Source organism: Rhineura floridana, chromosome 8 (genome assembly GCF_030035675.1).
Source record: "Rhineura floridana isolate rRhiFlo1 chromosome 8, rRhiFlo1.hap2, whole genome shotgun sequence".
NCBI lineage: Eukaryota > Metazoa > Chordata > Lepidosauria > Squamata > Rhineuridae > Rhineura > Rhineura floridana.
Window position 1 is genome coordinate 66,656,613 of NC_084487.1, and position 13,245 is coordinate 66,669,857.

General features: G+C 40.9%; 1 protein-coding gene across 3 annotated transcripts in view; it reads right to left on the reverse strand.

Annotated features, from left to right (window-relative positions):
- Positions 1–12,990, reverse strand: part of SYT1 (synaptotagmin 1) — a 533,241-nt gene extending 520,251 nt beyond the window's left edge. For all 3 annotated transcript variants that reach the window (XM_061639659.1, XM_061639661.1, XM_061639658.1), the window contains exon 1: positions 12,646–12,990. The gene's annotated coding sequence lies outside the window, so the exon portion shown is untranslated. The remainder of the gene's footprint in view (positions 1–12,645) is intronic.
- Between the last annotated feature and the right edge of the window lie 255 nt (positions 12,991–13,245).

Sequence of the window (13,245 nt, forward strand, 5' to 3'; positions counted from 1 at the left end):
ATAACAAATCAGCACCTTCAATGGAAGACAATGCATTCCTGAAAATGATGGACAAGGAGTTTTCCAAAGATGAATCTAAGAGCTGGGTGGCTCCATTTCCATTCCATTCACCAGGGTGCTGGCTTCTTAACAACAAAAAACTAGCCCTCCCCCGACTTGCTTCTCTATGCCAGACCTTAGAGAGAGCCAAAGGTGAAAACCAACTTTGTGGCTTTCATGGAAAACATGTTTACAAATGGCCATGCAGAACCAGCTCCCCTCAGAGAGGGTGAAGAATGTTGGTACCTTCCAATTTTTGGCATGTATAATCCACAGAAACCTGGACAAATTAGAGTGGTCATTGACTGAAGTGCTAAATTACAAGGAGTTTCTCTAAACAATGTTCTTCTCCCTGGACCAGACTTAACTAACAACCTTCTAGGAGTGCTTTTTCATTTCAGAAAAGAACCCATTGCTGTTCTATTGCTCTGTTGTCCGCAAAGACCATTACAATTATTTGAGATTCTTGTGGTACAGTGATGATGACCACAACGCAGAAGTAGCTGAATATCAGATGCATGGGTTCATGTCTTTGGGAAGAAGCCTGTTGCCACCTACGGTCTGTGTGGAACAGCACAACAAGGGGAGAAGGAGTATGGTCAGGATGCCAGAGAGTTTGTAGATGCCAGGGATTTTTATGTAGATGATGGTCTAAAATCCACACCTACAGCAGAAGAAGCTATTGGCTTACTCAAAAGAACACAAAGGATGCTAGCCATAGCTAATTTGAGGCTTCACAAAATAGCATCCAACGGCCCTATAGTAATGAAGGTCTTTGCGCTAGAGGATTGCGCAAAAGCCTTAGACTTAGGGAATGATATACCATCTATCCAACATAGTCTTGGACTAAGTTGGGACATCAAAGACACATTCATCTTTCAAATACCAATGCATGAAAAAATGTTCACATTTTGTCAACAGTAAACAGCTTATTTGATCCAATAGGGTTTACAGCTCCTGTTACCATACACGGAAAATTCCTACTGAGAATGCTTTCTTCAGAGATGCAAGACTGAGACACTCCACTGTCCACCGATAAATGGTGAGAATGGCAGATGTTGAAGAATTCCTTGCAAGCTCTCTAGGAAGTCCAAATTCCATGTCATTATGTCCCAATCTCACTTACAGCTGCCCTACATAAAGAAATTTGCATCTTGTCCGACACCTCAACAAAAGCAATAGCAGCTGTGTCCTACCTGAAGGTCACAGATGCAGAAGGCAGTCATCATATTGGATTCCACCTTGGTAAGTCCAAACTAGCACCACAACCTGAGCACATTATTCCAGGACTTGAACTATGTGGTGCAGTACTAATGCTGGAAACAGCTGAGCTAACACAAGGTGAGATAGACATCCAACCTGATGCTGTAAGTTTCTACACTGATAGTAAAGTAGTGTTGGGCTATATATACAACCAGATCAGGTGGTTTTATGTCTACATAAGCAACATAATAGAGATTATTACGAGATCAACGCAACCGGAACAGTGGCACTACGTTCCCACAGACCAGAATCCTGCAGACCACACTACAAGATCCATTCCAGCAGCTCACCTGATGCCATCCACATGGTTAAAGGAACCAGAGTTCCTCTTGAACCAAGTCAACATCACCCCAACAATGGAAGACCAGTTTGAACTTGTAAACCCAGATGCAGATGCAGAAATTCATCCACAGGTAAACACCCTCAAGACCAGTGTTATACACAGAAGTTATCTGAGCTGAATGGTTCAAACACTTCTTGAGATGGAGAATTCTTCTGCAAGCTATAGCGAATCTCATCCACATTGCACACTCATTTCATCACTCACCAGAAGACCCACCAAGTGACTGTCACCTCTGGCATCTGTATGTTAAGCCACGCACAGTGGATGAATTGACTCAAGCAGAGGAAACCATCTCCCAAAGTGTTCAATGCGAGTCATAGACAGATGAGGTCAGGCATGTAGAGAGGAAGGAAAACACCCCTAAGGATAGTCCTCTACTTAAGTTGAGCCCCTTCATGGATAAAATGGTCTACTCAGAGTCGGTGGCCGTTTAAAGAATGCTAATCTGGGGCAATGTGAATACAATCCTATTATGATCCCTGGGTGAAATCATGTTGCCTCTCTGTTCATATGGCACTATCATGAAAAGGTTGAACACCAAGGCAGACACTTTACTGAAGGAGCCATTAGAGCCACAGGAGTATGGATTGCAAATGCCAAACAATGCATCACCTCAGTGATTCATATATGTGTGAAATCCCATAGACATCGAGACAGGTATCAAGAGCAGAAAATGGCAGACTTGCCTATGGATCAGCTCAGCACAGAGCTCCCCTTCACCTATATGGGCCTAGACACTTTTGGATCTTGGATGGTAGTGACACACCGGACAAGAGGAGGACAAGCTAATAGCAAACAATGGGCTGTGCTGTTCACATGTATGAGTGTCTGTGCTGTGTACATTGAAGTAATTGAGTTAACGGATACTTGCAGCTTCATAAACATGCTTTGCAGATTCTTTGCCATCTGAAGACCAGCCAAACAATTACGTTCTAGCTGTGGATCCAACTTTGTTGGAACCTTTGTTGGAGAGCTGAATATCAACCCCAACATCTTTGATGCAAAATTTGAGAGACACTTGACTACCCAAGGCTGTACATGGAAATTCAGTTCTCTCCACTCTTCTCATATGGGTGGCGCTTGGGAACGCATGATTGGGGTTGCCCACTGGATCTTAGACTCTATACTGTTGGGAGCCAAACCCATTCATCTCACTCATGAAGTTTTAATTACACTCTTGGCTGAAGTAACGGCTATCATCAATGCAAAGCCACTGGTTCCTGTATCCTCTGACCCAGAGAATCCAACAGTCCTAACTCCTGCCATGCTGCTAACACAAGAGGTAGGAGTAAGTTCAGCGCCGCTTGGGCACTTCAACACCAGAGATCTACATAAATATCAATGGAGACAGGTACAGAGCCTTTTGGGTGTGCTGGAAACACGAGTACCTTGCAACTTTGCAGAGCCAAAACAAATGGCAAGTCAACACTCCCAATATGAAGTGGGTGATGTTGTTTTGTTAAATGGCTGTGTGGGGATTTGAACCCTGGTCTCCCAGGTCATAGCCCAACACCTTAACCACTACACCACACTGGCACTCAAAAAGACAAACAAACCCATTGTAATGGGTGGCCTATGGGATTCATTACCAAGACCATCCCAAGAAAGAAAGGGAAGATCTGCAAGACTGAAGTCAAGACAACAAAGCTAGGGACAACAAAGACATTCATTAGACCTATTGTGGAGGTGGTGCAGCTCATATCTTATGAAGACATACACCCATTGACAACTTGATCTCATTAGTTAATAGTCAATAATGTAGTTCTGTTGCATAGTTAATAATTTATAGGAAGTTGAATCTATAGATTCCAGGCAGGAAATGTTCTGCCGCAACTGGGCATTATGTTATTTAATATACTGCCTGTAGGCTTGCAGGTAGAATTCTCTTTAGTAAATCTGTTAGCAACTGATTAAGTCTGATTGTCTGTTATCATGCCTCGACTGGCTGCTCCTGGAAAGCGTCCTTCGTTCTGCGTTTTGGGTGGTTCTTTCTAGAAGGCAGACATTCTCCCTCAGGCCTGATTCTCCACCGCTTGGAGGGCTTGGCTGTGCATTATCTTTCCACCTCGCATCCATTCTATCTCCTAAGTTCAAGTGAATCTTCTATTTATCATCTTTGTGCAGTTAAGTGTTTTCCTGCTGAATTTATTAGTTGCTGTTCAAGATTACTTATGAATAAAATAGACAATTTGCATTATATACAGTGTGGATTGGACATGAGTTTATCTGCCTGTCTAGACACACAGTTCAACATGTGTTGAGGGCAGAACAGAAATATTCAGCCTAACACAAACTAGATTTGCTTTCAATCCATCAAAAATGAGAATTACAGTAGATCCTTAAGAACATAGGAACAGCCTGATGGATCAAGCCAATGGCCCACCTAGTCCAACATTCTGTTCTCACAGATCCCTATGGGAAGCCTGCAAGTAGGACCTAAGCACAAAAATTCTCTCTACTCCTGTGGTTTCCAGTGACTGGTACTCAGAAGCATACTTCCTCCAACCATGAATGCAGAGCATAGCTATCATGGCTAGCAGTCATTGATAGCCTCATCCTCCATGAATTTGTCTAATCTATCCAAGTTGGTGGCCATCGCTATTTCTGATAGGAGCCAGTCCCATAGTTTAAGTATGCACTGTGTGAAGTGACTTTCTTTTGTCTGTCCGGAATTCTTCAATATTTAGCTTTATTAGATGTCCACGGGTTCTAGGATTATGAGAGAGAGAGAGAGAAAGAAAAAAACTTTTCTCTATCCACTTTCTCCATGTCATGCATAATTTTATACACTTCTATCATGTCACCACTAAACTAAACCAAACCTCGAAACTAAAAAGCAACAAATCCTTGACTGCAGAGTAACATTATGCCAGGGATTACTGTTCACCTTTGCATAGTGTTATATATATGCTCTTAAGAAATCTCACAGGAGAAAGACAAAACCTGGACACAAAAGCAAAAATATCCTTTGGCCATAATGATGTTTTTGAACCCTTCCAAAAGCCTCAGTCATGCCTTCAGTAATTTGACAAATCCCTCTTACTGAAGCCTTGGTTGTTTGTTCCTCTGGAACCCAGCTGGTGTAATCTAGGTGAAAAACATCCTGTTTTAAGGTTACAGCCTGCATTAAGCTAACACATTTGGCACTTAACTTGGAGAGTCACTACATATTTTTACAAAGAAGCTAATGCCTTTTCTTCCAATCTGAAGAATATGTTTGTCAATATAAGCAATGATTAATATATATGCAATGCATACAGTACACATTTATGATTGCAGCTAGTTTAAACCTGCAAGACCAACTTGGGAGTCTCATTTTCAGTAATTCTACATTTAGTAAAAAACAGAAGTCTGGAAAATAACAAGCCAGATGGATTAGGTTCCTTAAAGCTTTTTGCCTCATCTATGTGGCTTTCATGGAGCACTTTTCTTTTAGCACTTAATCAGGAAACTATCAAAAAAGCCTTTTTATATACACATTAGTATAGAAAATAACATTCCAATTTCACTTTGTAAACCATTTTAAAATTGAACCAAGACATAATACAAGAATGCTGAAAGCCTGAAGCTGTTTACAAAATACCATGAAGATTTATCTGACTTCTATTGAGGTCTTTGACCATTTCCCCCTCTTGGTGCTTTTGTTCTTTCTAGTAGATACTTTACAAATTCAAACGAGATTATGGTATTTTCAGATTGCTACTATTATTCACAAAGCAGGCATACCAAGCTTGCAAATAAAAGAGTGGATGATCACCCATTCCCAGCTCTACACCACCTGACCCCCTCTCCTAAACATACCAAAGCACACATTCCCCTTCTACTTAAACAGGACTACCTGCTGGAGCACTTAAACCATTAAAGCTTAACATCAGTCAACAATTTCAGAAATTTCAACATACATAGTGAGTGTGGCCCAAGTTAATGGACTGTATACACAGATGGTTTTGCACTAACAAAAAAGTCCACTTGCTGATTTTTGCCAATCCCCCCTACCCACTGCAGACCTCCATATCCTCTAAAAAGATGTTCCTGAGGATTGGGGGACCCTCTGGACAAGTATGGGTTAGGCTGCAGAAGACTGCAGTAAGCAAAGGGGAATCAGCAAAAACTGGACGCCATTCATCATATTAGTGTAAGCACTTCCTGCTGATACAAAGCTACAATTGGATTCAACTCCCTAAGTCTAAGAGATACATCTCAAAATATGAAATCTGCATATAAGCAAGCATGAAACCCTCACTGCTATAGTGCATTCTGTCTTTGTTCTGGTCTACCAGCATTTCAGGAGACTGGGACAGCAGCTTAATTGACCCAGAGAATCATAAAACAGTTTCTGCTAGATTTGTGAGTCTGTTACAGTTACAATGCAGCAGGGGTGAGGAATTACAAACATATTGATGCAAAGAGCAAAGCTAATAGATATTACAGCTACATGACTATTCCATGCACCTTGCTCATATGTATCAGCACACAGAAATACAGATTTAGGTATAGAATGAAATACAGAGCTTCCGGGATCTTATAACTCCATGACAGATTGGGGGATGTTAATATTTCAAGAGGTCCTTGTGATGTTCCTATATATTAGTGTATATATGGTAAGTGCTGGTTGTTTAGAGTATACATGTTAAGTAGTGAAAGAGGAGGGGGAGTGAATGGGCAATAGAATGCTTGATGATTGGCTGAATGTTTAAAATGGCTGACAGTATAAATGAAAGGATGACAGGTAAATCTGGGTGAATGTGAGGTGGTGAATTGTGGAATCTGGGGGGAGAAGAGAAAGAGTGGATTGCTTGGTGGGGTTTAGAGAGTTGTTTACCAGGAGGGAGGTGGAGTTCGGATTAGTATTGAGTAAAACCATATGCTTATGTGCCTTAAGAAGAAATCTTGTTAATCTTGTTAGCTTTGTTATCTGTAATAAATACTTAATTTGGTTTACCAAAGGCCTGATCCTTGGCTGGGGTTTCACAGACCAGAAGGGAGGGTAAGGTAATGACCAAGGCTGAAGGGGAACTGTAACAAATGGTGGCAGCGGTGAAGAGAATAACAATACCAGTATTCAGAGTCTCTGGGAATACTAGTATTGGGACGTTACTGGTGTTTGCCTAGCAGGGGGATCTGTTGAGATCTGTGCTAGAGCGGGGAGAGAAACCATAAGAGAGAGCGGTCCGGACTGGTGGAGTCCCTGGTGGTGCCTAGTGACAGGCAGTAACCACGCGCAGGTAGGAACCTGACAGGGAGAGCCAGGGAAGGACGCATCACAGTCCTCCATAACAACAACTAGTCCACTATTTTGGAAATGTTCACCAACTTGCCATCACAGAAATAAATTAAAACTAATCCTTGTATAAAGAGCACATATGATTGCAGTCAATCTAGATGCAAATTGTCTGTCATCTATAAGAAAAAGACATGGAACAAAAGAAGTATCAAACCTAGTTAAAAGAAAAAGGATTTATTCCACTGAAAGCAGGTGAGAAGATTCTTCTACTGAGAGTTAATTTCAACCCCACTGAAATTACATTCTGTCTGCCTCCATTTTGAGATTTCCAGACTGCAATTTGTTCTCACTACATAATAAAATAGTTGGATAGACATAGTCAGTGCTGCACCAAAGTTATCCAACCACATTTGTGTGAATCACTCAATCACAAAAGTCAGTCACGTATCCCAATTTGGCTATATTTCTCCCTGTGTAATCTATGTACCCTCTACTACTGCTTGAACAAATGTACTGCCTCATGACATAGGGCAGTTTTACTTATCTTACTTATCCTTATCTTACACACACACAATGTATACATCTTGCTCCATTCCATGTTCCACTGAATTCTTTATGACCAGCTGAGAATACCCCCTTAACAATATGCTCTGTGTGCCAAGTGAGGAGATTTGAAACATGCAAACAGATGTTCTTGGTACTGTCCCCACAATCCTTTGGACACTTGCCAGATCCTGAGTGCAGAACTGGAAGCACTGTAAAATCTTTCTCCGGCTTCAGTCCTATACTCACCTGGCAGCACATCCTGTTGAACTCAATGGGGCTTACTTCAGTGTGTATATAGATAGGATTGCATTGCAATGTTAGCTGGGTTGGCATCTAACAGAAATGTTTAAAGACTGGGTTTTGTTATGTTTTTCATCAATTCCGTTGTTGGCTGTTTGATGTATGTCTACCTACTGTAGTCTCTGTAAATGAATAGGGAAAACATAAAATTGAAAAAAATAAAATACAAAAAATAAAATAAAGACTTCAAGGTGTTTCCAAAAGGCATATGGTCCATGTATCTTTACAAATAACACTTTATATACTCTCATTCTGTACGACAGATATGCAAAACCTGTTAATTGAAGCTTAGCTTTTGTAATAGCAGTCATAATACTACAATTGCCTTGCTGTATGTTAAATATTTTCTTCAATTTGACATTGCCTAAAATAACATTACTCCAGGTGTGTATGCATAGCATGGGGAATTCCACAGGACCAGACAGTGTGAGCTATTCAATAATTAGCCAATTAAATAATTATATATTGTGTTGCTTTATTATTTAGGTATTTTCCTCGCACTATTGATAGCAGCTGAAAGAGAAATGGACTACAAGATTCTCAAGTATCTGCAAATTCAAGAATTGAGAGGTACAGCTCCCTGTAGAAGAGAAAAGAAATTCCCAATGGATGTAGCTTAAAGGAACTGATGAAAACAAAACAAAAAAATGACAGATAAGAAAATACTGAAATCCCATAGCAGTTTTAAACCAAACAGAAACTACATAAAAATGGTATTGTCTTAGGGGCTCAGACTGCAATCTTCAAACTGCTTTTTCTAGAGTAACCTCACCAAGGACAATGGGACCATTTCCAAGGAAAAATACTTGGGATGGAAAGATGAAATATCTTTTTTAAAGCCCTAGCACATACATAGCCATTTCAAACTGTGAAAATGGAATAAAATATCAGAAGGAACATTCTATCCCAGATAATTTAATGTATGCCCATAAAACTTTGCATTAGTAAATCTCTTGCTTCCATTAGGAACTCTGTAAGAGATTTCATTATGTTTGAGTGGGCAACTTTTCACATGATTGATTATACCAATGACCTCTCTTCATATCCACCTAAACCCCAGGCAAAGGTAAGATTTAGGATCTAAATTTTAGATGAACAGCATATTCATACTGCCTCTATCTATCCGGTAGCTTTGCATGCAAAGAATCATTAAAAGTGCTAGACTGATGCTGCCTTTTTTCTTTTAATTCATCCAGACTCCATATTTTTGCAAGTGTTACGTTTTTGTACAAGAGACAATATTATTTGATGCTTTCTTAAAATCCACTCCAATTGAGCGACGCAGCACATGAAAATAAGACTTATCTATAGTTGTTCAGATTATTTTTGTATATAAAAATCCCCAAAATATTTGCTTACATAATACTGTATTCATTCACTTAAACATTTTAAGGTGAAGTGTTCTTTATAAATACGATAGGAATATAAGTCCAAGTGTTATTTCAAAAGCCTTCCTGTATTTCTAATTAAGCCTTTCTGGATACAGAATAATACTCAAACAAATATTTTAGAGGACCAACAAAACCCACATTACTTTCACTCCTACATGTGTCTACTCAGAAGTAAGTCCCTTTAAGTTTGATGGGGCTTACATCTAGGTAATTGGCTATAGGACTGCAGCTTTGTTATTTTTCTTCTTCTAGAATTCTATATTAAGGTCACTGAATCTACAGTTCTGAGAAATGTATACAGTACTATCCTAGGTCCGGGGGGTGATGTCACCATTAGAACACTAGACATTGTGTCTTGATCTAAAAAAAACCCTTTTGTTAAATATCAAACACCAACACATGAAACTCAACTTTTATAGGGACTGTTTAGAGTAATATTTTGATTGTGTACACCTGTTTGTCAAGTCCATTAAATTACTATTACCATTTATTTGATACTTATGGTCTTGTTATGATAGCTGGATAAATAGCATAATCCTCCCTCAGGTCTCCAACAAGGAGTCCCATTCTCTCTGTCTCTCTCTCCACCAACCTCTGCTACAAACTCCATGCAAGACTCTTGTATTTGGAATTTCATTAGTTGTACAATCAACACACAATATTACTCTACCCCAGTGTTCTTATATATTCATATATATTCATTATGAAAAACTGTCAGATGAGTTAAGTTTGACATATTTTGTATTTGTTTAGTGGAAGGGGGGAAGAGTCAGGCTTTGATCTGTGGGATCAAACCCCCAATTCCAATATAATCCCTTAAAACAGAGCTAGCATGTTGGCATCAATCATTCATAAGGCAAACTTAAGCATCCCTTTAATGTGTAGGAAAATTAGGTTGGAATGAAATGGCTACAGAGAAGCATGTCATGCTTCTGCAAGTGCAGTAGAGTCAAAATTTCCAACATCATGCCATTATCCTACATTTTGGAGCTCTTTTTCCAAATTTGCTCTGTTCACAAGATCTGCCTACTGTTACAATATTTACTAGAACCAAATTAGGTTCAGAGACCACTTATAATGGCACAGAGTAGTTGATAATTCAGTGGAAATATGCCAGTGCGGATGAGTACTGTGAGAAACTCCCACTTCACATGTCGATTTTCAAGTCATATAAGTTTCCTACATTCCAACATACCAGAACAAAGTAATATACTACCTTCATCTGTACTCTGCTCTACGCATATACTTCTGCCCACTAGAACAGCAACAACTCCTAAATGTCTCTTAGACATAAAAATAGGTCAGGTTTAAATAACAGAGTCTTGTAGCATCTTAAATATCCTAGTCTTCAAGGTGCAACAAAACTCTTCATTGTTTTTGCTTCTATAGATGAACATGGCTATCCCTCTGGAATAGATCAGGTGTACTGATTCATTTGAGACAACATATTTCTTAGCAATCTGGTGTCCTGAAGGTTTTGCTTTCTGTCTGTTTCAGCGTAATGAATGCATGTAAAACACACAGATATTTGGGAGAAAATATTCATTACCAACACAGCTAGATGATATCTCTTTAAAACATCAAGTTTCAGCTGCTGTGGCTTTAAATGTAGGATTTAAGATTAACCCTGTGAGGCTTTCTTTTGACTCAACCAAATGTCTGTCCTTATAATCTGCTTGTTATAGCCGATTAAGAATTAAAAATAACTCTCACCATTAACAATACTGAAGAAGACACAGAGAATGTGGACAAAACTAGGACAGCTGTTCACGGCTTGAAATGCAGTTGCACAAAAAAGGGTCATATTATGAGTTACAATACCTAAGTACCTAAAATGACTGTGCTGACTGACCTCTGAAGGGAACCCAAAGTATCTGAAAAACGTGGAAGCGGTGGCTGAAATATGCCATTTTCTGCTAAATTACAAGGTCAGAAGCACAGAGGTCCCCTTCTCCAGTCACAAATCAACACTAAGAGAACAAAACTTAACATCTCTCATGACAATTGGAAGAAAAGATTTATTAGAATGCTCCTATCCATCTACAGATTGTGACTGAGTATTTTTTCTCTCCTCATGTAGAAGTCCAGTAGGAAAGCTTTCCAGTTACATTTGAGACTTGTTCCTACCACTTCCCATCTGACAGAAATCATGCAGCTGGGTCTGATAATGGTAAAAGACAGCTTATATCAGCAATGATTGAATTACAGATTCTTGAAACTGTAAAGACTCATTACAATGAATTTGCTTAATTTACATACTGTACTTAAGTAAGTGCCTTGATATCTTTATAAGAAAACAACAAGAGACATGATATTATGCAGGGTGGTGGTGGAAATGACAGCCATTTTCACAACTTTTTTTTTTACTCTCTAACTTTGTGCTAACAAGGCAGGTAAACCTACATGAATTTCATTTTCAACCACACTACTAACATCATAATACCATATGACATGCATACATTATCAATAGACGATTATAAATTACCCAAAGACAAAGCAGCAATACCAACAGAGCTATGAAGAAGAAATAAAGGAGGCGTTCTTAATGAAGATACAATTTTTTTCAAAAACCCTTCCAGTTCTTACAAGGAAGGGGAGCTATAAGATCCATGATAATAATTATTTTTAAATCTGGAAAGCATCACTATAGTCATGTACCATCACTATCACCACGTCTGTCGCAGCCAAAACCCTGCATGTCCGTTAGGGAATACTGCTGAAGGAAAGAACATCTGTATCTGACCTTACAGTGCTATGCATCTTGATATGATACAAGTGAATCTTAAGCTGCCAATCTAGTCAAACAAATATTATATATATGGGGGTATCTAACATTTGAAATTGTTGATACAGAAACTCTCTCTTTATCAAATAATCTCTGTTAGGAGAAGAAATGTAAACTCAGAGGGGCTGTCACTTTAAAAATGGACTACAAATAACTTTTGTTGTTGTTGTTCTCTTGGGGAAAATAACAAAAAATAAGTAGCAGACAGATCCTTTTGGAAGCTGACTCTCCTTCAGTCCCTCAGCAGGGGCTTAAAGATTTGCTTACTGCCTTATAAGCAGTTTCATTGCTTTGGACACTGCTTTGAGCCTGTTTCCGTCACTGGATCACAAGCAGGATTCATCCTCCCCCGCCCCTTCTCTCTCTACCCTCCCTTTCCATTTCACCCCAAGTCACCACCAGCTGACTTTTCCTCCAGTAGAGAAACAGTAGGTGGGTGGAGGGCTTTTCGGAGCGGAGTGGGTGGAGATTGTCAGACATCAACCCAACCCAGCTTTTTCCAAGTCAGCAGGCACTGGACAAACTGCTTTGCCAGTGTCCGTAGAAGAAACATGTGCTCCCATCATTGCCCTTTCAAGGGGCCACCCGGGTCCCCCTCCTCCTCCCTGGCTCCACGCTCAGTTTCCCAATTCGCATCCCTCCACACTCAGACATCCTACACACACAGATCGCAGCCAAGCAAGCCACCGCCACAAGACGAAGAAATTGCCACCATGAAGCCAAGCAAGCAGCAGTTGCCACTACGTTGCCTTACCTGTCAAGCAGGGAAGCGGGAGGAGTCTGTCCTTCCGTGCTCTCGCCTCGGCGACTAGTAGAGTCTCGCGCGCGCTCTGCCTCTCCTGGGATGGGAGACTTCAAGAACAACCCAGCCCAGATAATAACGATAATCAAAAGTGTGTGGCTGGGAGTCACCTCCCACGCCCCGCACGCACGCACGCACGCAGCAGCAGCAGGAGGAGCAGGAGCAGCAGGTCTGTGTAGTGTCCCCCCCTCCCTCAGCCGGGCTTTGTGTTGGGGGTGAAGTTTCAGCCGCGGGCGGGCTGGCTGGCTAAGAGGAGGGGGAGGAGAAACGTCGGGTGGGGAGGGGGGCCGAGCCGAGTCCAGAGCATCGCCGCTCTGCAGCTTCTCCAGGAGTCCCTCCACAGATAGGCAGCGCATCACCGCCCGGCTCGGGGCGTCCCGATTGGCCGGGAGGCGGGGGATTGCTTCTCCAGCAGCCAATCCGCCCTCAGGAATCCGAGGCGGGGCTTGCTTGGGCTCGAGCTCTTCTCTTTCCTCCCCTTGTCCCCGCCGCCCAGCGATCTCCTCTAGCGGAGAACGGGGGCTAGCGAGGGACTTCCCCACGAATGACAAT